Consider the following 7,508-nt stretch of genomic DNA (forward strand, 5'->3'; position numbering starts at 1 on the left):
GTGTGCCACTATGCCTGGGCTGTTCTGTTTTCTTGACAGTAAAACTGTTATTATCTTCCTTCTAGTTCCCATTGAAGAACAGAGGCTCAGAGCGGGAAGATGACTTCTCCAAGGTCACAGAACCAACAAACAGCAGAGCTGGGATTCAGACCCAGGTCATCTGCCCCTGCACCCTTCCACCTTTTTATCACCTGTGTTGCCTCAAATGCCTTAACGTGTCTTCTCCTCCTGGCAAGCATGCTCCTTTTTCACAGCCCAGCGCAAATGTCCTCTCCTCAAGCAAGTTGCCCTGACCCCTCCCTCAATCCTGAGCAGCTGCGCTTCCACTCTGGGCTCCACTGCACACCTGCAGGTGGCTCTTCTCTGTGCATCTCACCTGTCAGGATGGATCCCGCTGACTGCCCGCGTTCACTAGACCGAAGGCCATCATGTTTGCCATGTTCCCAGACCTAGCAAGAGGGCAAGGACACAGCAGGCATCAGAGAGTATCACCTGAATAGGTGACTGAGTAAGCGAGTAAGCGAGTGAGTGAGTGCACCGCTGGGAGAGAGAGTGTGTGTGGAGCTGACTCCACCCCTGGGCCCAGGTGCCCTTACACAGGCCCTGCCCTCTCTTTCCAGTGCCCCGGTGTAGTGAAATGACCTGTTACCTGTCCCGTTTCCGATTATTTTTTGTATAATGATGACTCCTTACACCCCTCCTCACTGCAGATCAGACAAGCTGGTTCACATCCATAGGCCTCTGCTGCTGTTTCTACCTGAGATGAAGGCTCTAGAGAAAGGGCACCCCAGAGAGACCCTCATATTGAAGACTTGTGGCTGATCAGTGCCCAGCATGCTGTCAGGTCTGCCCAGGGGCAAGTGCCAAAGTCCAGCTTGGCTAGATGTTAGCCACATTTGCATAGCATGGATTTATTTTAGCATATCTATAAACATTTTCTGTAATTTTTTTTTTTTTTGAGACAGAGTATCGCTCTGTCACCCAGGCTCGTGTGCAGTGGCGCAATCTCGGCTCACTGCAACCTCTGCCTCCTGGGTTCAAGCAATTCTCCTGCCTCAGCCTCTCGAGTACCTAGGATTACAGGTGCCTGCACCACAGCCCGCTAATTTTTTATTTTTAGTAGAGACAGGGTTTCACCATGTTGGCCAGGATGGCCTTGACCTTCTGACCTCAGGTGATCCACCCGCCTCGGACTACCAAAGTGCTGGGATTACAGGCATGAGCGACCGAGTCCAGCCCACATTTTCTGTTATTTTAACCAAAGCATATCCATGAAAAAAGCTGGAAGCTGGCCGGGCACGGTGGCCAGGCAAATCACCTGATGTCAGGAGTTCAAGACCAGCCTGGCCAACATGGTGAAACCTTGTCTCTACTAAAAATACAAAAATTAGCTGGGTGTGGTGCAGGCACCTGTAATCCTAGCTACTTGGGAGGCTGAGGCAGGAGAATTGCTTGAACCCGGGAGGCGGAGGTTGCAGGTGAGCTGAGATTGCGCCACTGTACTCCAGCCTGGATGACAGAGCAAGACTCTGTCTCAAAAAAACAAAAAAACAAAACAAAACAAAAAAAAACCTGGAAGCAAATATGCCAAAATATTAATCATTTTGGATGGTAGGAATAATGGTTATTTTTTCTTTATACTTTTCTGCAATTCTTTCTTTTCTCCTTTTTTTTTTATTTTTGAGACAGTCTCGCTCTGTCACCCAGGCTACAGTGCAGTGGCATGATCTCAGCACACTGCAACCTCCGCCTTCCAGGTTCAAGCGATTCTCCTGCCTCGCCTCCCAAGTAGCTGGGATTACAGGCATGCGCCACCACACCCATCTAATTTTTTGTATTTTTAGTATTGACGGGGTTTCATCATGTTGGCCAGGCTGGTCTCGAACTTCTGAGCTCAAGTGATCCACCTGCCTCAGCCTCCCAAAGTGCTGAGATTACTGGCATGTGCCACCGTGCCCAGCCCTCCGTTTTCTTTTTAGAGACAGGGTCTTGCTCTGTTGACCAGGCTGCAGTGCAGTGGTGCTCACTGCAGCGGTGCTCACTGCAGCTTCAAACTCCCAAGCTCAGGCAATCCTTCTGGCCAGGCACAGTGGCTCCTGCCTGTAATCTCAGTACTTTGGGAGGCCAAAGCGGGCGGATTACTTGAGGTCAGGAGTTCAAGACCAGCCTGGCCAACATGGTGAAACTCTGTCTCTACTAAAAATACAAAAATTAGCTGGGCATGGTGGCAGGCACCTGTAGTCCCAGCTACTCGGGAGGCTGATTCAGGAGAATGACTTGAACCTGGGAGGCGGAGGTTGCAATGAGTGGAGATCACACCACTACACTCCAGCCCGGGTGACAGGGTGAGACTCTATCTCAGAAAAAAGAAAAAAATAAAAAATCAATTCTCCTCTTCAGCTCTCCGAGTAGCTGGTAGCATAGGCACAAGCCACCATACTTGGCTTATTTATTTAATTTTTTTTTTTGAGGTGGAGTTATGCTCTTGTTGCCCAGGCTGGAGTGCAGTGGTGTGATCTTGGCTTACTGCAACCTCCGCCTTCCAGGTTCAAATGATTCTCCTTCCTGCCTCATCCTCCCGATTAGCTGGGATTACAGGCATGCACCACCATGCCCAGCTAACTTTGTATTTTTAATAGAGAAGGGGTTTCTCCATGTTGATCAGGCTGGTCTCGAACTCCCGACCTCAGGTGATCCGCCAGCCTAGGCCTCCCAGAGTGCTGGGATTACAGGCATGAGCCACCACTCCTGGCCTTACTTGGGTAATTTGAAAAAGAAGAAAAAAAAAAAAATGCGTAGAGATGGGGTCTCACCATGTTGCCCAGGCTTGTCTCGAGCGCCTGGGCTCGAGTGATCCTCCCACCTCAGCCTACCAAAGCACTAGATTTATAGGTGTGAGCCACCACACCTGGCTTGTCCACAACTTTTTAATAAAGCTCTGCCCTTTTTTTTTTTTTTTGAGATGGAGTCTTACTCTGTCACCCAGGCTGGAGTATAGTGGCGCAATCTTGGCTCACTGCAACCTCCGCCTCCCGGGTTCAAGCAGTTCTCTGCCTCAGCCTCCTGAGTAGCTGGGATTACAGGCACCCACCAGCATATCCGGCTAATTTTTGTATTTTTAGTAGAGACAGGGTTTCACCATCTTGGCCCGGCTGGTCTTGAACTCTTGACCTCGTGATCCACTCACCTCGGCCTCCCAAAGTGCTGGGATTACAGGCGTAAGCCACTGCGCCCGGCCAGGTATTTCTTTTTAGCAATGAAAACAGACCTACACACCTCCCTTCTAATCCCCATGGTGACAGAATTACCTATAATCCACATCCGATAAAGCCCTTCACTGGCCCTTGGGGCAAAGCGTGAATTCCCTAACCTAGTTCACACAATCTGACCTCAAACTTGTGGGAACAGAGACAAGGGGACTTACTCTGTGTTGGGTACCAGCTGGAGAACTTTTACATTCCGAAAAGTTTTGTAAGAAGCCAATGAAGGCCGGGCGCGGTGCCTCAAGCCTGTAATCCCAGCACTTTGGGAGGCCGAGACGGGTGGATCACGAGGTCAGGAGATCGAGACCCTCCTGGCTAACACGGTGAAACCCCGTCTCTACTAAAATACAAAAAACTAGCCGGGCGAGGTGGCGGGCGCCTGTAGTCCCAGCTACTCGGAGGCTGAGGCGGGAGAATGGCGGGAACCCGGGAGGCGGAGCTTGCAGTGAGCTGAGATCCGGCCACAGCACTCCAGCCTGGGCGACACAGCGAGACTCCGTCTCAAAAAAAAAAAAAAGAAGCCAATGAAGATGGTAATTAGGAGGTCACAGGTGACCATAAAGAGATGGTCAGTGGAGATGAAAGTTCAATTACAGGAGGCTAAGGAGGAAGTGGAGGCTGCAACTTGTGGGTAAACTGGGATTGAAGTTTTGTAAGGGAGGGTACTCCAAACATTTTTAGAGAGAAGATAAAGAGATCCAAGTGGTTTAGAAGGGGATGATTGTTGGTGAAGGTTCTGAATATGGTGACAGGTGGGAGGCTGAGCACATACTCGTACACTGCTGGCAGGAAGAGAAATGACTTCTCTGGACTACAATTTGGAGATAACACAAACATTAAAAGAAGAAAATTTTATCCCTTTTGACTAATCAGATCTAGGATTATTATTTTTTTCTCCTGAGGAAACTAGCATGGATGTTCACATTCAGGTATGGGGATGTCTATCAATTTGCTATTTTAGAAAAGAGAAAAAAAGTTTAGCATGTCACAAGATAATTTTCATCAATATATGGTACATCCATTTAGTGAAATGCTGTACAGCTATTTAAAAAGATACAGAAGAGGCCGGGCACGGTGGCTCACGCCTGTAATCCCAGCACTTTGGGAAGCCAACGAGGACAGATCACCTGAGGTCAGGAGTTTGAGACAAGCCTGACCAACATGGCGAAACCTCATCTCTACTAAAAATACATCTTTACTAAAAATACAAAAATTAGCTGGTCGTGGTGGTGGGCACCTGTAATCCCAGCTACTTGGGAGGCTGAGGCAGGAGAATCACTTGAATCCGGGAGGCGGAGGTTGCAGTGAGCCAAGATCGCACCACTGCACTTCAGCCTAGGCGACAGAGCGAGACTCTAAATAAATAAATAAATAAGATACAGAAGAATGTGTGAACTTGAAATAATACAGTATTTATATTATATCCCGTTTCTGTCTCATTCTGTCACCCAGGCTAGAGTGTAATTGTGTGATCTTGACTCATTGCAACCTCTGACTGGTGGGCTAAATTGATCCTCCCATCTCACCCACTTGAGTAGCTGGGATCACAGGCCTGTGCCACCATGCCCGGCTAATTTTTGTATTTTTTAGTAGAGTCTGGGTTTTGCCATGTTACCCACACTGGTCTCGAACTCCTGGCCTTAAGTGATCCACCCGCCTTAGCCTCCCAAAGTACTGGGATTACAGGCATGAGCCACTGTGCCCTGATTGAAAAGTTTTTATATGCAATGAAAAGTCTAGAAAGATAAACATCAGAATATTAACACTGGAGACTGGGCACAGTGGCTCATGCCTGTAATCCCAGTGCTCTGGGAGGCCGAGGTGGGTGGATCACTTGAGGTCAGGAGTTCGAGACCAGCCTGACCAACATAGTGAAACCCTGTCTCTACTAAAAATACAAAAAATTAGTTGGGCGTGGTGGCAGGCGCCTGTAATCCCAGCTACTCGGGAGGCTGAGGCAGGAGAATCACTTAAACCCAGGAGGCAGAGGTTACAGTGAGCCGAGATCGTGCCACTACACCCCAGCCTGGGCAACAGAGTGAGGCTTTGTCTTAAAAAAAAAAAAAAGAATATTAACAATGGACATTCCTGGCCAGTGTGGCATTATGAATTTTCCTTGTCTTTTCGTTTCTTTGCATTTTCTAAGTTTTCCTACATGAAAAGGAATTAAACTCAACCAGGAAAACAGTTGATAAACCACCCCCCTACCCCTGCAACACACACACACACATGCACATGCACACAGTTTAGTAAGAACAGGCAACCTGGGCAACAGTGAGATCCTATCTCTACAAGACAATTTTAAAAATTTCCTGGGCATAGTGGTGCCTAGCTACTTAGGAGGCTGAGGCAGGAGCATCACTTGAGCCTAGGAGTTCGAGGCTGCAGTGAGCCATGATAATGCCACGGGACTCCAGCCTGGGTGACAGAGTGATATGCTATCCTCAGGAGGCCGGGCGTGGTGACTCACACCTGTAATCCCAGCACTTTGGGAGGCTGAGGCAGGTGGATCACGAGGTCAGGAGATAGAGACCATCCTGGCTAACATGGTGAAACCCCGTCTCTAGTAAAAATACAAAAAATTAGCCGGGCATGGTGGTGGACGCCTATAGTCCCAGCTACTCAGGAGGCTGAGGCAGGAGAATGGCGTGAACCCGGGAGGTGCAGCTTGCAGTGAGCTGAGATCGAGCCATTGCACTCCAGCCTGGGCGACACAGCGAGACTCTGTCTCAAAATAAATAAATAAAATAAAAATAAAAAAAATAAAAAGGAGGAGCAGGCAAAACAATGGTGAACAGAAGTTAGAAGAATGATCTCTGAAGGCACTATTGACTAAGCAGGCTCCCAAAGGAACTTTCCAGGGGGTGATGGAGGTATTCTGCATCTTGATTTTGGTGTATACATAGTTAAAAAATTATCAAGCTGTGGATTTAAAATTTGGGCATTTTACTGTTTGTTAAGTATGTTTCATTAAAAATATACATCCACAAGACAAAAGGGAAAGAGGAAGTAGGTAACATCACTAAACAATTTTTTTTTCTTTTGAGACAAGGTCTTGCTCTGTTGCCCAGGCTGGAGTGCAGTGGCACAGTCATGACCCATTACAACCTCCACCTCCCAGGCTCAAGCCATCCTCCCACTTCAGCCTCCTGAGTAGCTGGCACCACAGGCACACGCCACCATGGCCAGCTAATTTTTCCATTTTTTATGGAGACAGGGTTTTGCCATGTTGGCCAGGCTGGTCTCAGACTCCTGAGCTCAAGCAGTCTTCCCACCTTGGCTTCCCAAAGTGCTAGGATTACAGGTGTGAGTCACCACACACAGCCCACAAAACAATTTTGAGGTGAAAAAGGAAGATAAAGTTCTGTGATGTCAATGTTTTTCAGGAGGCGGGCTCTCATGGTAATGAGCTTAGAATGAGGATGCAGGTGGGCTTGGATTTGAGAAAACTGGACATGCTGGAGCCGTTCCTATGTGGCAGTGGTACAGGAAGTGTCCTAGAGCCGGATTCAAGGAATGGCCACCAACATTCAGGGCTCCCAAGTTTGCTCTGATATATGCTGAGGTTCTCCAGCTTGAAGAGTAGGAGAGAAATCAAACAGTTGAGTTTACTTCAGGAATTGTGGCAGTCAGTACTGGCTTGTGAGGGAGACAGCAATGAAGGCAAGGAGGTTCTAGTAAGAAGAACTGAGGCAACTGCAGAAGGATAGAATGGCTTTGCGAACAGATCAGGGACAGTGGGAGCTGGAGAGAGAAAGGCTGTGCTTGCAGGGAGTGGTGCTGAGGTCTTGAGGGCAAAGCAGTTCAAGTGAGGCATGGCCCCGCTGGGAGAGGACTGGGAGGGAAGCAAGCTAACAATGACTAAGCAGCCCAATGCTCGATGCCAGGCACTCCAGTCATCAGCTCACTTAAACAGCACCCCAACTTTACAAGGATGTGCTATTGTAATATTTATGGGTCAGGAAACAGGTTCCGAGGTCAACAAATATCAATGTCAGCAAGCAGCAGAACAACTTCAAATCTAGATTTGACTCTGAAGTCTCCACTACACTTTAACATAAGTTAAATCAGAAAACAGTAGAACCGGAATTTCAGGGAATCCATGTATGTAGATGTGGGAGTCATCTAGCCTGCTACTGGAGGCAAAAAATACCTGTTGTTTTGAGTAAGACTTTCAATAAACATAAAAATAAAAAAGGAAAAAATTATCAGTTGCCAACTTCTGGAGAATGGCTAGTAGTAGCA

The sequence above is a fragment of the Rhinopithecus bieti genome, unplaced genomic scaffold, assembly GCF_001698545.2.
Source record: "Rhinopithecus bieti isolate Rb0 unplaced genomic scaffold, ASM169854v2 scaffold_26546, whole genome shotgun sequence".
NCBI classification, from domain to species: domain Eukaryota; kingdom Metazoa; phylum Chordata; class Mammalia; order Primates; family Cercopithecidae; genus Rhinopithecus; species Rhinopithecus bieti.